This window comes from Micropterus salmoides, unplaced genomic scaffold (genome assembly GCF_014851395.1).
Source record: "Micropterus salmoides isolate LMB-PRFRI ecotype aquatic unplaced genomic scaffold, ASM1485139v1 Ms_hic_scaffold_8, whole genome shotgun sequence".
NCBI lineage: Eukaryota > Metazoa > Chordata > Actinopteri > Centrarchiformes > Centrarchidae > Micropterus > Micropterus salmoides.
In genome coordinates, this window is record NW_024044570.1 from 877,023 (window position 1) to 900,083 (window position 23,061).

At 41.7% G+C, this 23,061-nt stretch overlaps 1 pseudogene; it reads left to right on the forward strand.

The window, feature by feature from the left end:
- The first annotated feature begins 1,528 nt into the window (after positions 1-1,528).
- On the forward strand, positions 1,529-19,990 carry LOC119893695 (annotated as a pseudogene).
- Positions 19,991-23,061: the final 3,071 nt, after the last annotated feature.

The window sequence follows — 23,061 nt, forward strand, 5'->3', positions numbered from 1 at the left end:
ACACCCAGCTGCTGACGTCACCGCCGGGCTGGCTAATGGTGCCTTCAGGGGCCCTGGGAGACGTGACAATACAACCTAAATGAGCGTGCAGAGGAACCGACACCATACTTCAAATCTAAACCTCAGCATGATTGAGATAAACTAAAGTTATATTTCAGCACCCTGTAGTGGCTTTAGAAACTACAAACCAATTTTTAAGTTATTGAACTTTGTTTTTTGGATCTGTTAACACGTTTTTAATATGACTGCAACTAACGATTGTTTTCAGTGTTGATTATTTTCTCGATTAATTGATTCGTTGTTTGGTCTATAAAATGGTGATGACGTCCTCAGATGTCTTGTTTAATCCACAACAGAAAGATCCTCATTTTACTGTCACAGAGGAGCAAAGAAACCAGGAAATATTCACTTTTAGGAAGCTGGAATCAGAGAATTTAGACTTTTTTCCCCCCTTAAATAATGACTCAAACTGATTAATCGATGATCAAAATAGTTGCAGGTTAATTTAATAGTTAACAATGAATATATGAATTGCTGCAGCTCAAATCTTTAAAACATCAGTGCAAAACAAACACACCAAAACAAGCAGCTCTGTGGACTGAAAAATATATTAAATTGATTTAATCCCACACAGAACGGCTGCCATTCATTTTAATATATAAATTTAATTCAGTGTCTTACAGTGGTTTAATTGCAAAGTTAATGACAATTATCTTACTTTGTTTTATTCAAAGTATGTTATTGCATTTTTAAAATGTAAATATAAGTATTTTTTTAATCCAAAACTTCACAAATTGATTGTAATAAAATGCTGTCAAAGTGAATCATTATCGCAGCGGCAAACTCCAGGCTCTGAATATACATCAAAGATCCGCTTATTTTAAAAGGTACTATGTAGGCGTACTGTTTACACCACACACACAGGAATAACTTGCATAGTTAAAACAATCCCCCACTTCCACGTCTTTACAAAAGCTAACTTTCTTGATCAATAAAGATTTATGGAAAGAATTGAGGAAGTAAGATTATTGTAGAAAAGTTTGATCTTGACAGTTTAACATAACGCACAAATACACAAACTGCCACATCTGAACTCTTACGGCTGCCGTTTTAACATTTATTCCCTAAAACTAGTCGCTACATTTAAAAGTAAGTCTTCGTATCTAATAGTGACTAATGAAAAGGTGATATCTGAACTGTAAATGATTACATTTATATTATTACTATTATATTTATATAGAAATACAATAGTGACTTCTAAAATAGAAATGGTAACTAGAAAATCTATTCGGACAACTGCTGAATATGTGATATGTGAACTGCAGAGCTCCGTAGATTTCAATGGCAAAAATGTGCAATTAGTAACTAAAAAAACAAGTAATAGTAGCTTTTAAATAGCGACTAGTAAGTTTTCAGGAATAACTGTTGAAACAGCTTTAGCGTTAACAAACTACTGCAGTTATTTAAAACTGTATTCAGAGACGGTTTTAAGAAAAACGACCAACATCGCTTTAACAGCTCACGTGGAGTTTACGGGGAGCCCGTGAACGCAGCATGAGGATCAACCGCGGAGAGAGTAAAACTCGCAGCAACCGAAGAGAAACAGCGAACACAACAAGTTTAACACAATAATGCGGCTCTGACGCTTCTGCTGCGGAGCGCGGGGACATATTTATTGATCGAGTCTATGTCCGTTAACAACTTTTAATCGGGGGAATTTAGTCGACGTGTTTGTTGAGACGGAGTTCTGCTTTCAGTCGGATGGAAGTGAGCGAGACGGCTCAGTTTTAAAAGACAGACAGGTCGGTTTAACGGACATTTCCTGCGTCGCCGGCTCGATGTCCACATTAAACTTCGCAGAGGAGCTGGACTTCAGGCTGATCTTCGAGGACGACGGCAGACAGACTGCAGGTACGTGTCATTTTGGCGACGTTAGTTAGCAATTTGTCAGCAGAGTTAAGCGAATGACAACTAACGGGAGGGACGCCGGAAGCCAGGCATTGTGGTTTTCAAAATAAAACGCTTGACGCCTGTGAAGTGAAAACACGCTTTCATAAAGTCTGCTGTTTAATCCATTATTAAAAACAAAAAGACGAAGTTAATAAATACGAGAGAAATATTTTGTAGGTGAAATTTAATTTTAATACATCGATTTGTATGTTTCAAGCGTTTGGACTAGTAAGTTACCTTTTTATTAGTTAGTTGTATTTAAAAAAAATAAGTTCTGGTATCTAAATAATAGTGTCTAGTAAAACAGGAATAGTTACTAGTAACAAATGAAAAGATTATATATAAACGGCAAAAACTTAGTTACTGGTACCAAAAAAGGAAGTACTAGTATCTAATCAGCTGTTGCTAGTAAAACGGGAATAATTACTGGTCACTATTTCCATTTAATAGTGTCTATTATTTAGATACTACTTATTCATTAGTTACTAGTTACTCTTCCAAAAGATACTAGTAACGTTTTCATTCTTACTAGTAAGAATGGAATAATAACTTATACTAATAATAAGCACTGCTACATAAACAAAGAAAATATGCTTTTAATGCTGCTTTTTTAATGTCTGGGGTTTAATCCCTTATAAAGTAAAAAAGGTTAATAAATGCAAGAGAAATATTTTGTAGTTTAAATTGAATTTTAATACATTGATTTGTATATTTCAAGCCTTTGGATTATTGTTTGTTGATTTAATTAAAAGGGACAGTGCACATGAATCAACATGACGACTGCAGTCTGATATGTACATGTACCAGATTTAATCATAGACTCATTTTCATCTGCAGTCCCTGGCAGGTTGATGAAATAACAGAACATATTAAAACATAAACGTGGCTCCTCAGAAGCCAACAGAGAGCGCAGATATGATGACACATAGAAGACATCAGCAAAACAACAACACAACACGTTTCATCGGTTGTGATTAAGAAACTTGAACTCAAATGAAAATCCACACCCACTGGGGGGGGGGGGGTTATGATGTGAAGTAATAGCTTTGGAAAACTCAGTTTGAAATTGTACAGTGCGAGGTATTACTAGCAGTACTCATGTACGTAAGTTGGACTTTAAATTTAAATGTAGTCTGAGGGTTTTTTGCTATTTTGAGAAATCATTAAACGTTATCTTTGTGTAATTTAGAGGTAATTATGATAGGATACAATAAAATAAGTGTCAGAATAGAAAAATAGGCAGGAACACAGAGCAAAGATCAGAGCAGACAGTCGTGGTTTACATTTCAGTGGTCAAATCTTTTGAGTGATATTTTATTACTAAATAATTCACCTCCTTCAAAGGTTAAATACTATTAAAATCCTAATAAATGGCATCAATCTGATGTAGCTTGTATAAACCGTGATTATTTTGTCTGAATATCAGGTTTATCTATTCAGTCTTGTGGGTCTAATAATAACTACATCCAAACAATAATGGTCAGTTATCAATTTTCTCTCAATCCACAATTCAATGAATCAACTAAAAGTTCTGTTAAAGAGGTCTTTTTGTTTTCATTGGTTCCTCTAGGGTTGCATTGTTAGGCATACGGGATTTTACTTTGAAAAGTGTAACCGGAAGCTCTGCTGTCTTATTATAGAGGATGTGACACTTTCAGTTGTCTGCTGTTAAATTTAGTTGAATTTTTAAATGTGGATCAGGAGGCGAAGAAGTGATAAAATCACTGGATTGATTAGTATTATTGGCCACTCTGCTGTAGTTTTAATGTATTGATCAGCTGGCAGTTGGACAAGTTGCTGTAATTATTTGGGATCAGCTCATGTTGGTTATATTTTATGTTAACAGAACTCACAAAGTGGTTAACAGATATTATAACAGGATACAACTCAACCAAACTTCCCGAAGCAGCCCTTGTTGACTAAAAAATGTATATTATAGTGATACAATGATGTGAAGTATCATGAAGAATTGGAAGAGGGCTGCAGCTAATTATTTTCAGTCCGAACCCCACAGATATTTAGTTTACTATCACAGAAGACTAAAAATGTTTTTAGCCAAACATAGTGTTAGGAGACAGACATACTCAGTGCGTCGTGTGCCCTCTCTGCTCTGCTGGTCTTGGTTGTTTTTTCTAGTTTATATTCGGGATCCTGAAGAAGGTCTTCAGCACACCACTTTCATGCAGAGTTACGCACACTCATTTTCACTGCAGCAGAATGATCTGCCGGGCAATTTGAGCAAAGGCGCCGGCAGTCGCTGTTTGCTTTCGCGCACATAAAAAGGTACGCCATACCCAACGATGTACCCTACGACACACCGTATCCTATGCCGAACCTTACGCTGTACCCTATGCTGTACCCTACACCATACTATACACTGTACCCTATGCTGTACCCTACACCATACTATACACTGTACCCTATGCTGTACCCTACACCATACTATACACCGTACCCTATGCTGTACCCTACACCATACTATACACCGTACCCTATGCTGTACCCTACACCATACTATACACCGTACCCTATGCTGTACCCTACACCATACTATACACCGTACCCTACACCATACTATACACTGTACCCTATGCTGTACCCTACACCATACTATACACCGTACCCTATGCTGTACCCTACACCATACTATACACCGTACCCTATGCTGTACCCTACACAATACTATACACCGTACCCTATGCTGTACCCTACACCATACTATACACTGTACCCTATGCTGTACCCTACACCATACTATACACCGTACCCTATGCTGTACCCTACACCATACCATACACCGTATCCTATGCCGAACTTTACACTGTACCCAATGCCATATCCTACACCATACCCTACTCCGTATCCTACGCCGTACCCTACTCCGTACCCTACGCCGTACCCTACGCCGTATCCTGCGCCGTACCCTACGCCGTACCCTACGCGTACCCTACACTGTACCCTACACCATACCATACACCGTATCCTATGCCGAACCTTACACTGTACCCAATGCCATATCCTACACGTACCCTACACCATACCCTACTCCGTATCCTACGCCGTACCCTACACCATACCCTGCGCCGTACCCTACGCCGTACCCTGCGCCTTAACCTACGCCGTAACCAACACCGTAACCTACGCCGTACCCTACGCCGTACTCTGCGCCGTAACCTACTCCGTATCCTACGCCGTACCTTACGGCGTAACCTATGCCATAACCTATGCCGTACCCTACGCCGTACCCTGAGCCGTAACCTACTCCGTATCCTACGCCGTACCTTACGGCGTACCCTACGCCGTACCCTGCGCTGTAACCTACTCCGTATCCTACGCCGTACCTTACGGCGTACCCTATGCCGTACCCTATGCCGTACCCTATGCCGTACCCTATGCCGTACCCTACGCCGTACCCTACGCCGTACCCTACTCCGTAACCTATGCCGTAACCTACGCCGTACCTTACAGCGTAACCTATGCCGTAACCTACGCCGTACCCGTTCAAGTATCCTACGCTGAACCTTACACCACAACCTACGCCGTACCTTACATTGTACCCTACGCCTTAATCTATGTCGTACCTACTTTTTGTACCAATGTTGACCACATGGCACAGTTAAAGTTAATATTGTTATTCAGTGATTGATTGATTGATATCTTTATTTCGAACGTAAAAAATAGTGTTAAAAAACAGATGAACAACAAAACAAAAACTCCACAATTTACAGTACAAACACCCCCATTTACATGTGTGAAAAGGAGTAGGAAGAAGTAAAACGTATGCACTCCTGCCTACTCCTTTATACCCTAAATGTCATAATTAACAATAATACAAGTATAAAATAATAAATCTACAAAAATAATAATTCCATAATCAAAGAAAATACTCTTATCCAAAGTTCACATCCCTCCCAAACTAGATGACATCAACCAGAAAATCTAAAAGGTGGACTGGGTGATAAACTCTTTCATAAAGTAAACAAACAATAGTTCTCTTCGAACATTAGTAGCTAAAATAACTACTGAACATACTGTAGATGTGTTGAGGCTGGTTGGGTTTCAGACGTGCCGCCCAGCCGTCAGCCGGTAGGTTTTACTTCCTGGTTTTCTAACCGCTTTGTGGTACACAGCTGGCGGCAGACATCACCTCCTCCTACTTGTCCTCCTCCTCCCCTTGTTTCTGCTCTGGAGGGAGGCAACTGTAGTACATTGAGGGTTATTTGCAAAGAAGCAGCAGAGTGGAGTTAGTGAAGCAGATCGCAGTTGCCGCTTTGACGCCTTTTTTGCATGTAGCATGCAAGGTATGTGTTAGAGCGAGAAAGACGGGTATTAATAGTAGAGATGTGGTGAGGAGTGTGTGCAGCTGTGTTAATGAACCTTTAGAACTGTGGAGGATAATCTGTCACCACAATTAGCCTAGTGCATGAACTTTGTAACTGCACTGTAAATGCTCTGTAAGTGCATGGACAAAATAATAAAAACACGTCACTACAGAGACAAAACATTAACAGCAGGCAGGGAGCAAAGAGATTATATAAGTTGTGACAGGTTCAACCAAAAAGTGATTTTTAGAGGCTCAAAGATATATAATTATATTGTAAATAAACAAGAATATATGTTTTTTTCCCTGCCTTCCAGTACTCTAAATCATGGCATGACAGCTCAGGTTTATTTTGCTCTACCAACCACTATAGTAAAGCATAAACATGGCATGAACAGGCGTTTAGATAGATGGATTATTTTATGCACGCTATGTGGAAATTTGTTATCACAGAGTGTGCGTTATGCTCTAGAGCATAGATATATTTGTATATATCACATACTCTCCATCGCTATGTAAAAAGGGCGATCGTGCCTTTTCAGTGGTGGCCTGAGACTGTGGAATAAACTACCCCTGATTATCGGATCGTCCCCACCATTGGGATTTTTAAGTCTGCTCTTAAAACGCATTTTTATTCTTTGGCGTTTGATTCTGTTTAGGGGCACTTAAGTTTAAGTGTCTTGTTTTTCTGTCTTATTGCTGTATGGCATTCATTTTTTGGCCTATTTTAATTTATCTGGTTTTAATTTTTATGTCTTCGACTGTATAAGTGTGTTCAGCCCTTTGGTCAACTCTGGTTGTTTGTGCTGTATAAATAAATTTGACTTGAACTGACATGTGCATCTCAAAAAGTTTACATATTGTGTGTGTGAAAGTACAACAGAACCAGACTGAAAGATTCGAGGCTCATGAAAACTTTGCAAGTGTTTTGAGTCAATTAGCTGATTAATGCTCTTCTCACGTTAACATTTCTGTATTATAAATTCTTTATTCTAAAATTCATATAGTTTTGAGATACCCTACACGGTTTCCTGCACCGCACTCTACGCCTTACTCTAAAGCTGATGATATACAGAGCAACTTTTAGAGCAATCGTGCAGGGCAACTTTGCCGTCAATGGTTATGAGTAAAGATTACTACGGTGATCCCCTTCCCCCACCGCTCCGCCACTATCCGTTCAAAACATACATTGCCGCTAGCAAGATTGCCCAGCAAGATTGCTCAAAGAGTTGCCCCGTGTATCATCAGCTTTAAGACGCAGCCTACGGCAACATGGTACCATGATGTGTCATCGTGGTAAAGAAGTCATTTTTCTCTATTTTCTGACATCTTTTGGAGTTCTGATTTCCTTGAGCTGTAAGCCGTAATAATTAAAGATCAAAACACTTTATTGTAATAAATTCACGGATGGGGTGGCGCTGGAGCAGTGGAAAAGACGTGTGCCTTTGGTGTAGGAGACCTGGGTTCGATTCCCACTGCGATGTGTCGCTGAGTAGGTGCATTTACTTGCTCCTGGGATGTCCCATCCCCCCAGTTGTGAAGTCGTTCTTCCGACTTCGGTGCTTTTAAGTTGGAATGTGGGAACAACATGGACGCTACTATAAAGATGTGTTGGACTGTCATTGTCATCTAAGTATGCTGAAAACAGTTTTCTATTACAAACAGATTACCTGAAACCACTAAAATATTGCTTGTACTGCAAATACCGTTCTAACCTTTGTAACCTATAACCACGTTGTCCACCATGTTTCTACGTGTATGACTTCAGCAACTCGTGTACCAAAATGTTCTCAGACTTTAGGGGCATGTGAATTATCCCAGTTGGGAAATCATTTTTCCGATTATTCCAACACCACATGAATGCACCTTAAACCCCTAGTTGGTGTGCGACCTTTGACATATAGCAAATTGCAAGTTGCTTCGGATTAAAGCGTCAGCTAAATGAGTAAATGTAATGAATCTAGAATATATGAAGAATTAAATTATAGAAGGAAAAGACCTTTTCCACAATATTTAAATTTTCTGAGATGCTCCTGAATAACAACATTCATTTCGAGTTGAATTCAGCACTTGTGTGGCCGAGGACGAGGCTTAACTTGCCTTTTTCCATCCAGGGTCATGTGCTGTGGTGAGTGCATGTGATGGCTCTGTTGCTGAGATCTGAGAGGTTGGGGGTTTAGAGACTTGTGATTTTTTCAGCCGAATAACAGAAGAGCAGAAATGGATTGTTGTTTGAGCTTCAGCTAACGTCTTCATCTGTTATAATGAGTTTGTGCACTATTTCTTTTTTTGATTAATCACATAGTCTTCAGGATTTTAAAGTGCGACACACACCAGCACACACTCATTGGTTACAGACGAATTGACCCGACAATTTTTCTTAGATTATTAGATTCATTGTTTTGTCTGTGAAATGTAAAAAACCCAGTAAATGCTCATCACTGTTCCTCAGAGCCCAAGTTTTAATTTTATAATGCCATAAAGCTGCAGTCTGTCAGTCGCCCTGCTGATTGATCTGCTAATTGTTGCAGCATTAGATAGAGGAAGTATTCACAGCTGGTGTAGACTGAAAATAATGATGCTTTTTCTGGGGTGTTGATGAATTTAAGTACATTTGAGAGACACTCCTGGTGTGTGGGCTTCACTTGAAAACAATGGGTGTGGGAAGAGTGTCACTCACTGCTGCTGTGCGTTGCTCTTAAGTCTGTTAAATAAAGATGTCTGTCCTCATTGTCCGAGGTGACGTCTCGTCTTGTCCGACCAAAAGTCCAAACCCCAAAGACGTTCAGTTTACAGCCATTTAAAGCTGAGATGAGCTGAAAAAATCCTCACATTTGTTAAGCGAAACCTAGCAGATATTGGCTTGTTCAGTGTCCTTAACAACAGATTATCAAAATTGTTGGATTATTTTCTTCAAGTTTTCAGAGCATAAAGAATTTTCTCTTGTAGGACAATACCTGTCTGAACGGATCTTAATTTGTTGGACCTACAATTTTAAAAACTGCAGAAACAGAAAAGCAGAAAATCGTTATTAATAAAGAAACCATTGCTACAGTACTGATGAACTGCTGACTAGTAATTTCAGCAGCATTAGTCATTGTGGTGTGTGATGCACAAACACTGAATTCCAGAACCAAATGAGAAGAAATTTTACATGAAAGAAGCTCGGACCAGTCAGTTTAGTGTGTGCACTGGTAGCTGGAAAGCTGCCGGTTCACCTCCAGGCCGCCGAGGTGCCCCCGAACAAGGCACCAAACCCCTAACTGTTCATGTGGGCATCCTATGAGGCAGCCAACTCGCTCCAAACATCCGTGTGTTTCAGGCCTGTGTGCGTAAGGTAGAGGTAAGGTGAAAGTATGCTTCCTTCTTATTCAGACCGTAAGAACAGAGCAGCAGAGTGTCACTTGGAGAAACGCCACAATGAAAAGGGCGTTTCTTTGTGGTGCCCTGAACAATAGCCACACATGTAGTAAACTGTCCTGCATCTGCTTTTTGAAAATAGTGTCTATAAAACACTGTGGGGAAACTGCGATGTGTGTTCTGTGTCGACTGTTTTGAATATGTCTGCCGGTGATACATGAATGGTAACTGTCGGGTGCGGCCCTGAAACCGCTGCCAATAACAAACTAACTTATTTGCCATGCAAATGATCTCCCGTCTGATTTACATGTCTGTTTACCTCTTTCACCTCGCAGGTCCAGATCTCAATGTGAGGACACCTCCAGCCTCCACACAGGCTCTGACCGAGCAGCCCATCTTCCAGGAGCTGCAGAGTCACCCTTTATGCTTCTCCACTGCAGACGGGTACCAATGCCAGGGGCCCCAGTACGGGGCCCAGGGGAACCCCAGAGCCTTTGACTGCCCGAGTATCCAGATCACCTCCATCGCCCCTAATAATCATGTTGACCCAGGCAGTAGCCAGGTTGCTTTGGCGGCGGGCGGGGCAGAGGGGGGTTACCCCGATGCGTCCTGGTCCAGAGGCCAGCTCTACCTGCCCCTGGACCCCTGCTACCGCGATACAGCGCTCTGCCCGAGCCCCTGCAGCAGCCTGTCCTCCAGGAGCTGGATGTCCGACCTGTCCTCCTGCGAGTCCTTCTCCCACGTCTACGACGACGTGGAGGGGGAACTGAGCGACGCCGCCCGCCTCGCCCTTGGGTCCCCCCTCGGGTCACCTCTAGGGTCCCCGGGCTGCGGGGGCGGGGCCTTCGGGGTGGAGCTGTGGCAGCAGATGTACCAGCATCCTCAGGCCTTCAGCCCGGCGCTGTCGCCTCATCAGTCGCCCCGTCAGTCGCCGTGCCACTCCCCTCGCACCAGTGTCACAGAGGAGAGCTGGCTGCACCGCCGGCCCACCTCCAGGTACACGAGTAACTTTATTTATTTAAGCACTGAGACAAAGAGAGAGCTGAGAAAAAGGAACATTTGTTGCTAAAGCGCCTGCCAAAAGCATCATTTCTGTGGGTTTATCTCTACTAACTTCTCTCTAAACGCCGACTGTCCAGCTGCTGAAATCCAGATAAGAGACAGAAGATTAAAATGTTGAGCAGTAAGCTTAGTGAGCAGCAGGAAGTGCTTTGCTGACCTTTTTTTCTCTGGTTTTTCTCTCTCGGGCTGCACACAGACATCACTGGACCAGACTGCCAACAGTTAACACATTTAATACAAACTATTACAGGAGTCTTAAACAAACATCAGATATTTGGAATATCTCAGGTTAAGTAGATCATATTTCTGTAGTTACAAGATTTAAATGAGGGAACGGCTGTGCGGCTTGAACAGTAGAGCTTTGTAGGTAAAAATAATGAGATGATTTTAGTATTATGATGATGTTTAATTACACAGAGATCAATGATGAGCAGGAAATGTATGAAGTGATGAACAGGGGTAACTGCTGAGGTGACTGTGGGGCGGTCTGACAGAATATCTCCATAATCAAGTGCAGACAGAAACGTTGACTGAACAAATGTTTTGGTTTAGAAAAGACTTTTAATTATCTACAGAAAGGCTAGTTTGATTTTTTAATCTTTGGGAGAATTTGAATTTTGAATTAATTCAGCATTAACGCCGGTTAAAACCCTGCTAATCCCAGCCTCCCCTCTCTCAGGCCGTCATCCAGACCGACCTCCCCCTGCGGGAAGAGACGCCACGCCAGTGCCGACCCCCAGGCCCGCTCGCCGTCCCCTCACCACTCCCCCAGCCCCACACCGGGCGCCTCTCCACGAGGCAGTGTGACGGACGACACCTGGGCGGGAAGCCCCGCCGGCGCCCTGGGATCCCTTCTGATGTCCGGCTACCAGGAACTGGACGTCCCCTCCAAGACCAGGAGGACGTCGGGGAGCCAGCTGGGGCTCGTGGCCGGTCAGGGAGACCCCGGGCTGGAGACCTTCCTGGATTCCCCCGGGGAGGAGGGACGTGAACAGGACGGCCTGGCCGAGCTCTTCCTTCAGGTGCCCTCCCACTTCAGCTGGAACAAACCCAAACCTGGAAACCCTCCTCTCTTCAGGTTGGCTTCATTTCACACAACTTACTCGGATTTTTAAATGTCTGCTTCTCGGAAAATTAGGCAGCTTTTGTTTGCTTACTTTTAACATGTACAATTAACAACAACAATTAATTGAAATGCTTTAACAAGTAGTCAATTTTACAGAAAGAAATACAGTATAAGGACATTTAGGAAGATTCTCTACCTCTGTAATATAAATATCCTTCATCTGAATTTAGCTCTAAATAACACATTTTATCTTGTTTGTTTAAATCTTATTAAAAGAAAGTCGGCCTTTTCACACTTTTTATTTCACAGTTTCTGTTTGCAGTATGGTGTTTTATAGTGTTTATTAGCTTTAGATGTGTTGCTTGGTGTAATTATGAACTTTGGACAAATCCAGACTAGCTGTTCCCCCCGTTTCCTTTCTTTAAGCTAAGCTAAGCTAACCCGCTTCAAGCAGTTGCTTCGAGTGATATCAGAAAGCGCATAAGCATATTTCCCAAATTGCCCAGCTATAAAAATCAGGGAAAATTTTCTATCCTCTAACTCTAGTGAATGATGCGAACATGAACAAATGTTGGAAACCCTTCAGAAATTCTCTTCTTTAGGATGAGTGTTTGGTGTCAGACAGTATCTGATCATGATGTGTCCCCAGGTCCTCATCGCCCCCTCCTCTGGACTGGCCCCTGCCCAGCCAGTTTAACCAGTGTGAGCTGAAGCTGGAGGTCCAGCCCAGATCCTACCACAGGGCGCATTACGAGACGGAGGGCAGCAGAGGGTCCATTAAGGCGGCTACTGTAGGACATCCTGTCATCAAGGTGCGTCCTCACTTTTAACTGAGGAACACGCTCAGTTTGACTTCAGTTATCTCTGACACAGCTTCGTACTCCCACCCGTAGTCTTAGGACATGAGGTCAGAGGCCGTTTGTGGTTCCCCAAACTCATTTTAAGATCAGAGTTGCTTAAATGCTGTCAATTCTTTTAAAAGGCAATTAAAGACTCTTATTCAAACAGGCTTTTAGTGAGAGGAGAAGGGTTTTATGACTATAATTTATTTTTATGTAAAGCAATTTTTATCTGTGAAAGGTTCTCCATAAATAAACTTTACTTATTTACTTGCTTCAGCCTGATTTGGACCAGGGTCTTTGTCAAGTATCAAGATATTGATTATCTGCATAAAATTGACTAAGCCTTAATTTGTTTTCTGTCTCTTATCAGGAGTTTTAATTAATATAAATTAATCAAACAATATTAATATAAATATCAGAATAATGTAAATGTATCTGGTATTAGCAGAAAGCGATTAACAGAAAATTAACTCACAGCAATTTAGATAATCAACATATTGTTTAAATTATTTGTCAAGAAATGCACCAAACATTGTATGGTTTCAGAACGTGAGGACTTTGTACTGGGTTTTGGGTTGAGACTGTCTTCCCCCTTTGGCTTTTCACTATTTTCAGACATTTTATAGATTCAACAATTCATTGATTAAATGAAAGAGCTCTGAGTTGTGTCTCTGTTCTCAGAATGCAGAAGGCTTGCAGGTAAACCTTTCTCAGACTTCATTCAGACTCTCACAGAGTACACAGTGAGCGCCTGAGGTTGTGTTTCGCTGATGTTGTGGGTGCAGCAGCCTCGTGGATCCTCATGGATCAGAGAACAGAGGCAGTGCCGAGGCAAATAAAGCTCCATGTAGGCCTCGTATGTAACGGACACCAGCAGGGCTATTCTGGGTGTCACATTCTACAGGCCACTGCTGAAGCCAGATGAGCTTCCTGCCGCAAGAAGTGTAAAAACTCACAGTGCTGCTGGGTCACACAGGAAACAGAAAAAAAATCTGCAGTCGTCAGCTCAGGGGGAAGAAGGTTTTGTCTGAAATCCACTAAAGACTGCAGAACTCTCTCGGATCAGAGCACACCTTTTATTTTACTGCTATAGGAATACATTTGTTTTTGTGTCTTTTATTATTTGGCATGTTTAATCCATTTATTTCTTCTCAATTTCCATAACTTGTTATATTTACTTTTATTTATTGTCATTGTACAAACCCATATTTCTGGGTCTTCTGAAGAGATCAGGTAGCAAGTAAATGTTAGCATTTCTTGAAGTAAAAATATCTTTCCTTACAAATGATACAGGAACTCCTGACATTAACAAGGTGTCAACATCAAATAACACTGGCGGCCTTGCAGTGACAGTTTATGAAAGTTTGCCTTTTTACTTATAGTTATTGCGCCATCATCAAGATGGTGAAACCAAAACTCAACAGTGGTATCTAAAGTATAATAGTTCAATAGAAGTTGTCTCTTGTAATATACAGTGTATGCATATATATATACACACATCTATATCTATATATAAAATATATATGTATACATTTTATAATATTGCACCTACATTAGGCTAACCAGCATAGACGATTGAAAGGAGTTGTTTGATATATTGCGAAACATGCTCATTTGCTCTCTTGGTGAGAGTGAGATCAGAAGATTGAGATCAACCACATGTGTGTGTGTGTTAAGTACAGAGCAGGTGTCAGTTTGTGATTAGCTTAGCATAAAGGCTGTTAACCGCCAGCCTGTATCTTTCCGAAGTTAAAAATACACAGTCTAACAACTCTAAAGCCTGCAAACATGCAACATATTATTTGTATGGCCGACCGTTCCCAGGTGTTTTTACACGTGGGGACGGATGGTGCTCATCAGATATGTCTTTGAATTTGTGTCTTCAGTTGACCGGATACAGCGAGCAGCCGGTCAGCCTGCTGTTATTCATCGGCACTGCAGACGACCGCTACCTTCGGCCTCATTCCTTCTACCAAGTCCACCGGTGACGGGGAAGATGGTTACCACCAGCTGCCAGGAGAAAATCGTGAGTGGCACCAAAGTCCTGGAGATCCCCCTGCTTCCAGAAAACAGCATGTCCGCCAGGTAACAGCGAGAACAGCATCAGACCTAGTTTTAGAGTTAGTTTGTAAAGAGGAGGTATTCTGCTCATTTTCAGGTTCAAAATCTTATTTAGAGGTTGCACCAGAACAGGTTTACATGCTGCAGCTCCTCTTTTCAGCCTGTGTTGAAGGCTTCGTTTTAGCTATGGAGTGATACATCTTGTCTCTAAATGATCTTTGTTGGGAGTTGCACATGCTCAGTTCCTAGTTAAGGACTACTAGCCAATCAGAAGCAGAGAAGGGCGGGTCGGCGAGAAGCCGGTAAACGGCTCGGGTTCAGCTGTACGTGTTGCCGACCGGCTCGGCAACACGGACTAGAGCGAGAGTTTCAGAGCGGTGAGTTATTAATCTGTATCCATAAAGTTTTAACTGAGCTCTGTCTCTACATCACAGGAACAACTTTCTGTCCACTGACTGCCTGGAGGGTAGCTAGTGTTTGGAAGGGAGAGGAGAGCTGTGTGCTGCAGCTCGCTGTTTCTGAGTAGCCGCTTGGCGAGCGTTATATGAGGCGCGTTTTAGCGTCTGGACTACAAACGAGCTGTTTTCAGTTCAGAGCAGAGTTTTCTGTGGGAGATGGGAACTCACTTTGGGCTTTTTCACTTTGTAAACCTGTTACATGCACAAAAAAGGAATATAACTCAATAAAGCAGAGGGGAAAAGGCAAAAAGCAGAACACCACCTCTTTCAGACATTAAAATCAGGGTTACTCTGAACTCTAAATCCATGTTGTCAGAGCAGCCCAACTCAAATGTAATGGTTGTAGTAGCAGCAGTATTAGTAGATTATTATTCTTATTGGGGCGGCTGTGGCTCAGGAGGTAGAGCGTTAATCGAAAGGTCGGCGGTTCGATCCCTGGCTCCCCCTGGTTACGTGTCGAAGTGTCCTTGGGCAAGATACTGAACCCTGATTTGCCCCTGGCAGCTGTTCCGCCAGTGTATGAATGAGTGTGAATGTTAGTTTCCGTTTGAGCACTTAGGCTCAGTATATATATATATGAATGTGTGTGACTGGTGAATGCAGATGTAGTGTAAAAGCGCTTTGAGTGGTCGAAAAGACTAGAAAGGCGCTATACAAGTACGGAGCATTTAGTAGCAGTAGATACAGTAATAGTAATATACAGCGAGGTCGTTTTTTCCTCATCCATAAGCAAATTATTAACTTGGAAAAAAGTGGTTTAACTCAGTTGTTTGAACACAGTGTCTCTCTAGGGCCGGATTACTAATGACATTCTTAAAATTCCAGTGCAGCCCATGTTTCATGACTATAACGCTACTTTCTGCTCCACTGAACATTAGCATCAACATGCCTGATGGATGGACTTGTCCCAGTCTGGTTTTCAATACGTTATCAGTAGTAATGTCCTTTTTCAGTTCTATGCAGATGACACGACGCTCTATTAATGATGTAGGCTGATGGCAGCAAAATCATAATCAAGATTATTTTGGCCAGTATTGAGATCATGATTATTTAAGACGAGTACTCAACTTATTGAACTTTAAACAATTTTTATATATGCATTGCCCCAAAAATCCCAAATAGCCGATGAAATAAGACGTTGTAGTCCAACATTATTAACTTTAAACATAATCTTAGTGGCAAGAGAATGATAGAAATGCAGTGTTTGTCTAGGTTGACTGCGTAGGGCGGGTGGATAGTCCTGCGAGGCGCTCCATTTGTGGGCGGGCTTAGCAGGTGACAGGTGAACTACTGACTTAGCGACAATTCAGCCGTGATATGTTCTGTCAGGAGATGCAGTGACTTAAGCCAATGGTGAATAGTAACAGTATAAAGCTTAAATACTATGAAATCTGTGTTACTATGAGCTAAGGCTGGACGATATGGCCAAAATGTCGATATCAATAATTATCACGAAAAGAATGAAATCATTATTTCTTTTGAGTTTAAAGGCTGATTTTTGCTCTTGAGTGTAAGTTGAAAAAACCTGATGGTTAATTGTGGTTTAAACTTTTCTTCATGGTCAACATTCGAGGAACATTCAAAACAATTATGATAAAATCTTCATGTATGAATCAAGTGAATAAAACATTTATTGAATATTTATTGAACATTTTGTTATATTATTATATATATTTGGTAATTATTGTTAATGTTTTATTTTCCAGCCCTACGATGAGCAGAGGAGAACACTGCTCATAGTTTAACAGTGTAAAAGGTCATAGGCTTTAGCTAATAATCTTGACTAACAAGTTATAGCAGTTATAACCCCCTATCATCTTGGCATGAGCTGAACTTAAAAATGCCTCAGCCTGGCTGAGAGGGAGTTTGGGTGTTTAGGGAGGGGCAAGAGGCCGCATTTATAACAAAACCAGAGCCAGAGCCTCATTGCGAAACAGAATGCCGCACAATAAACGTTTTATCTCGATTATCATCTTATTTAAAAAATCGCTGGAAGCCAAAATTGTTATTGAAAATAACCACTGATTAATTGTGCAACCCTACCAATAGTGTCATCATCATGGTAACAGTAGTAATTTTAGTAGTAGTTTTTATAGCCATGTTTCTTGGTAGATTACCAACCATCAATGAAAGGAACTGTCTGCAGGGAACATTGTAAAGCCACGATTTTTCACATGCCTATTTTTTTTGGTACATTTTGCTTTCATTTGCCAAAATATTGGACCATTTAACATGCATGCCAATCAACTAATGAGATGTTTGACAGCCTGCCTTCCTTAGTTTACACGCTTCTTCTGTGTGTCTAGTTTTACCTATTTGTCTTCTTTTTCCTCATGTTTCAAAGCTTACGTGCACTGTACATTTGCGTAACCGCCCTCTGAAGTCGAGTGAAATACGGATCGCCTCACAGGACAGATACCTTTAAAGTAGTAGAAAATGCATTATGATTAACAGCACGCCTTTTGGTTTTCCTTTCCACAGCATTGACTGTGCCGGCATCTTGAAGCTGCGTAACGCCGACATCGAGCTGAAGAAAGGAGAGACGGACATCGGGCGTAAAAACACGAGGGTGCGAGTTGTGTTCAGGGCCGCCGTCCCTCAGCCGGGACGGCCGATGCTGTGGCTGCAAACGCATCTATTCCTGTGGAGTGCTGTGAGTCACCTTTAATGTCATACATCACATTTACATCTGATTTATGTTCTTCAAGGTGACTTCCAGTGAGGTCAACAGTACAGTGGGTACGGAAAGTATTCAGACCCATTTTTCACTCTTTGTTTCATTGCAGCCATTTTCCAAAAATCAAAAAAGTTCATTTTATTTCTCAGTAATGTACACTCAGCACCCCATCTTGACAGAAAAAAACAGAAATGTAGAAATTTTTGCAAATTTATTAAAAAAGAAAAACTGAAATATCACATGGTCATAAGTATTCAGACCCTTTGCTCAGTATTTAGTAGCACCCTTTTGATCTAATACAGCCATGAGTCCAAGTTTTTCACATCTGGATTTGGGTATCCTCTGCCATTCCTCCTTGCAGATCCTCTCCAGTTCTGTCAGGTTGGATGGTAAACGTTGGTGGACAGCCATTTTCAGGTCTCTCCAGAGATGCTCAATTGGGTTTAAGTCAGGGCTCTGGCTGGGCCATTCAAGAACAGCCACGGAGTTGTTGTGAAGCCACTCCTTCGTTATTTTAGCGGTGCGCTTAGGGTCATTGTCTTGTTGGAAGGTAAACCTTCGGCCCAGTCTGAGGTCCAGAGCACTCTGGAAAAGGTTTTCGTCCAGGATATCCCTGTACTTGGCCGCATTCATCTTTCCCTCGATTGCAACCAGGTCGTCCTGTCCCTGCAGCTGAAAAACACCCCCACAGCATGATGCTGCCACCACCATGCTTCACTGTTGAGACTGTATTGGACAGGTGATGAGCAGTGCCTGGTTTTCTCCACACATACCGCTTAGAATTAAGGCCAAAAAGTTCTATCTTGGTCTCATCAGACCAGAGGATCTTATTTATCACCATCTTGGAGTCCTTCAGGTGTTTTTTAGCAAACTCCATGCGGGCTTTCATGTGTCTTGCACTGAGGAGAGGCTTCCGTCGGGCCACTCTGCCATAAAGCCCCGACTGGTGGATTGCTGCAGTGATGGTTGACTTACTACAACTTTCTCCCATCCCCGACTGCATCTCTGGAGCTCAGCCACAGTGACCTTTGGGTTCTTCTTTACCTCTCTCACCAAGGCTCTTCTCCCCCGATAGCTCAGTTTGGCCGGACGGCCAGCTCTAGGAAGGGTTCTGGTCGTCCCAAACGTCTTCCATTTGAGGATTATGGAGGCCACTGTGCTCTTAGGAACCTTAAGTGCAGCAGAAATTTTTTTGTAACCTTGGCCAGATCTGGTGCCTTGCCACAATTCTGTCTCTGAGCTCTTCAGGCAGTTCCTTTGACCTCATGATTCTCATTTGCTCTGACATGCACTGTGAGCTGTAAGGTCTTATATAGACAGGTGTGTGGCTTTCCTAATCAAGTCCAATCAGTATAATCAAACACAGCTGGACTCAAATGAAGGTGTAGAACCATCTCAAGGATGATCAGAAGAAATAGACAGCACCTGAGTTAAATATGAGTGTCACGGCAAAGGGTCTGAATACTTATGACCATGTGATATTTCAGTTTTTTTTTTTTAATAAATTTGCAAAAATTTCTACATTTCTGTTTTTTTTCTGTCAAGATGGGTGCTGAGTGTACATTACTGAGAAATAAAATGAACTTTTTTGATTTTTGGAAAATGGCTGCAATGAAACAAAGAGTGAAAAATTTAAAGGGGTCTGAATACTTTCCGTACCCACTGTACATTACATTCAACAGAAGGCCAGACACATCATTTCAAAAGCAGATAATAGTTGAACAAACAGAGGAAGAAGCTCAGGGGATGTGAGGTATTTCTACATACAGATGATAATCAGTGAAGTTTTTTCTTGTCTCTGTCTCTAAGGAAATGTGATTATGCTGTAGTCATGTAACACGAAGAAACCACCGATATATTTAAATACCAAACAAAGTGTGTTGTGTTTTCAGCCCAGCGCTCGGGCCAGGAGCTTCCCCAGGTGGAGAGCTTCAGTCCAGCCAGCTGCTCTGTGGACGAGGAGAGGAGCTGCTCATCACCGGATCCAACATCTCCGCACAGTCCAGGGTTGTTTTCATGGAGAAAGGGCCCGGTAAGATCTATTTACATTCATTTACTCTTACAGCAGATCTAGTTCATTATTTAAACAGCCTGAATGACACAGTTTAACTAACACGTTTTGCCCTCTCAGATGGAAGGTCACTGTGGAAACGGACGCCAGAGTTGTACCGGAAAAAGCAGCAAAGTAAGTAGAAATTATTTTAAAAACACCGTGAAATACATTTTTTAATGGTGGTATTTATAGTGATTCCTGTGACAAAATTTGGATTGTGGAGCAGGAATAATATGGAGAAGAAATAAAAAGGAATAAGAGAAAAATGCAACAGATTTGAAATAACTATTAATTCTAAAAGCGAGAACCAGGCCATGAGAATCAAAACGCTAATGATGATTTCAAAACTTGCTACTCTGCAGTGATTACCTTCGGTGTCAGTCCAACTACAGGATACTGATTTTAAACTAAAGTTTTGCAGTACTGCAAATTATCAGTCCACCATCTTCACTTAGTTACTCATTCTGTTTGTGCTAACGTGTAGAAAAGCACTTTCTTCAGAGGATGTGGGAGATAAAAAGCTCAGCTGCCCATCGTGTGTGTGTTTGTAACATTGTTGGACGTAATTAGAGCCGAACCTCTTTTATACAGCGGCCCTCCATCTCTGCTGCTCACAGAGATGTTGTTATAAATACTTTTAACCAGAAGTTCCTAAAATGTTTGGCTTGTAACTCCGTACAAAGAAAGGCAGTGTCTTCTGGAATCTCCCTGTCACGTTTCAGATATCTATAACGTTCTTTGTCTTCTGACTTTCTTATGATTGGCCGGCAGTTCAATTCAATTGGTATCAATGTTTAGGTTAAACTAAGTTTACCTTTTATATCTAACACAACAAGATAAATACAATCATGACCGTTCAGTTTAAAAATGACAAGTTACAACAACAAAAATGACAAATACAGATAAATGTAAACTACAAACAAGAACATGTAACTGAGTGCAACAGCTGGCTGAGAGACGAACTGTCCCTCAGGTTGGGACACAGGGCACATACATGGCAGCAAGGTTTGCCGTATGTCTTCTCCTAGATTGAAGTTCTTTGAAAGCTGGAATTATAGATGGTATTTCTCCAAATATTGCTCTCTTATGCTTCTGTTTTTATCACATTTGAGGAGGAAGTAGAAGTTTCTGTCGCACAGTGTTCACATACACAGACCTGTTGTCTCCCTGTTTCAACGAGAGATATTCAGCCGTTTTCATAATCTCCATGCGGGGCCAGATAACAATCTAGTTTGTGTTGGCATGTTTTTGTCTCTTCCTGGTAATGTTTCAAAGAGGTAACAGTGCTGGCTTGAGAAAGGTGTGTGTGTGACATGTTGCAGGATTTGTTATTCTAAAGACTACTTGCATAAGAGACTCTTTTCAGGGCTCAGTTTTTGGGTTTTGAGAGCCTTGATTGGAGGAGTCTTGGGGACTTGATCTGAGGTGCAGCAGAGGGTATCTATCATCATGGAAACCGCCCTAATTCTACCCTACCGCATTTGTTGGAGAATCTTTGGGATTTTTCTGCAGAATTCTTCCCAACTTCACTTCTATAGAGCGCAATCGGCTTAATAACACTGTCAGATTTTACACCAGATTTTAATTGGGTATTTATGCTATAGAATTTATAGACATTTTCTTTTAGTGCATTCACTGCCATACAGAATTCCCTGCCGCTGTGATTTGAAGGCCCAGCAGGTGGAGTTCATTGTGTGATCTAGGGTGCTGTTACCTCGAGTGAAATGTTTGTTTTCTTGACTGAAAGATTATGATCTCATTTACTGCCAGGGTGAAATTCTGGCAGTGTTGTTCCAGGAGGTCTCGCTGCTACTACAGCTCACATTCACGTGCACTGGGGCGCGTGTGCTGGTAGTTGCATTAGATTCGGCAGAAGATAATACCCATGGTGAAGAACCACAGCAAGATTTTTTGCACGAACCGATAATGAGGTAGAACATTTTCTGAAAGTAACACGGGACAAAGAGACTGTGGCGGCGGGAAACTGACTGGGAGTCGTTGCAAGCAATACAGCGACGTGCACAGGTGTTTTTACACGTACAAAATATTTTAATAAAAACACCAAAACTAGCATTGTTGTTTCTGCTTTGCATGATTGATCAGAGCCATCAGGAAGCCAAACGTGAGCGTCTGCGTCATGGTTTTTAAAGTCCAACGCTTTTTTGCCTGTCTGCACTACGGGGTCAGCAGCGTTTTCGAATTCGCCTTTTTAGTCTGGACAGGAGGTGCAAACGTAGCAAAAGTAGACTGCGAAGCAAGCGCCCACGAAAACATTCTCCTCGAGACAATAAGTTTATCTTGGATCTTAGAGAAGATCTTGTCTTCACTGATCTCACTTCTTGTCAATGTCAGTTATGTGTTGGTACTTAAACCGAAGTCGAGGATCTGAATGTGTATTTCACGGCTGTCAGTGGGAGGGTGACGCTGCTGCTCGGTGGCAGATAAGCAACTGTTACAACACATCCACCCCAACGACAAGGTGATGTCCGAGTGGAGTCTTTGTCAGCGTGCTGTGGACTCAAAAACGGATTATTGCTGCTTTACCACAGTGACTTCAAGTGAAATGCTTCTTTATAATGTGATGTTCTGTTATGCAATGAGCATTCCAGATCAATATCCACCTCGCAGGGTCCATCTCACAGAAATTCGCGCTACTTTTTGGGGGCATTTAAACTTCACTTAAGATGGCGATGAGGATTCCCCGAGAAAGTACAAACAGGAAGTCAACGAGAGCTTGCTAAAACCACGAGTCTGAGTCTGAGTGCGTCTGAGGCCATGACATCACTGAATATAGTAAATGTGTAGTAAATTTTGTTACTTGGATGTGAGTGTGGCTCTTTTCATTACATTTAAGGGCCAACGTGATCAAAGTGTATTTCTGCTCAGATTTCTTTTCTTCAGATTTGGCAAATTTTGGCATGCCACAAAGGCAAGACAGGTTTATCTGTACAGCACATTTCAATTCAAAGTTCTTCACATAAAACAGAAAAGCAACAAAGGGAAATTGAAAAAATAAAACACACATTATAAAAACAGGATAAAAGAGGACAGTAAAAGTTACCAATCTACAGCTTTAATTTAATGAAAGGCAGAAAGTCTTCAGTCTGAATTTAAAAGAACTGACAGTTTCAGCAGACCTGCAGTTATCTGGGAGTTTGTTCCAGATATACGGAGCATAATAACTGAACGCTGCTTCTCCTTGTTTAGTTTT